This window comes from Lathyrus oleraceus, chromosome 6 (assembly GCF_024323335.1).
Source record: "Lathyrus oleraceus cultivar Zhongwan6 chromosome 6, CAAS_Psat_ZW6_1.0, whole genome shotgun sequence".
NCBI lineage: Eukaryota > Viridiplantae > Streptophyta > Magnoliopsida > Fabales > Fabaceae > Lathyrus > Lathyrus oleraceus.
Window position 1 is genome coordinate 88,403,580 of NC_066584.1, and position 821 is coordinate 88,404,400.

At 42.5% G+C, this 821-nt stretch overlaps 1 pseudogene; it reads right to left on the reverse strand.

The window, feature by feature from the left end:
- Positions 1-453: 453 nt before the first annotated feature.
- LOC127099027 (uncharacterized) lies at positions 454-553 on the reverse strand (annotated as a pseudogene).
- Positions 554-821: the final 268 nt, after the last annotated feature.

Below are 821 nucleotides of genomic sequence, written 5' to 3' on the forward strand. Positions count from 1 at the left end.
ATCGTGCTGAAAACAATCTCCCTCCTATAGACCTTCCTGATCTCAAAGATTTTCCTTCTTTAACCGAGATGGCAGAACCAGCTCGTGCTCTTAGAGATTACGCCGCTCCATCGCAAGATGAACCGCATTCAAGTATTGCTCCGCCCGCAATCGAAGCAAACAACTTTGAACTTAAACCTTCGTTGTTGCAGGCTGTGCAATAGAACCAATTCTCTGGAAATCTTACCGAAGATCCAAACCTTCATTTATCCGTATTTGTCCAATACACTGATACTGTTAAAGCTAATGGTGTCACTTCAGAGGCAATTCGACTTCGTCTTTTTCCTTTCTCATTAAGAGATAGCGCTAGAAGATGGCTTCAATCTCTTCCTTCCAACTCAGTCACCACATGGAACGAGTTGAAGAAAGTTTTTCTTGCCCGATATTTTCCGCCAAGCAAAACAGCTATGTTAAGAGCCCAGATAAACGGATTTAAACAGAAAGACAACGAGTCTCTTTTCGAAGCATGGGAAAGATACAAAGACATGATGAGACTTTGCCCACACCATGGTTTGGAAGACTGGTTAGTAATTCACACATTTTATAATGGTCTCTTATACAATACAAGGTTAACAATAGACGCCGCTGCAGGTGGTGCACTAATGAACAAACCTTATGCTGATGCTTACCAGCTTATCGAGAGCATGGCCCAAAACCACTATCAGTGGGGAACCGAACGAACAACAGTGGAAAAACCTCAACCGAAAACTGGCATGTACGAGATAAGTAACCTTGATCACGTCAATGCAAAAGTGGATGCTTTGGTCCAGAAGATTGAAAGT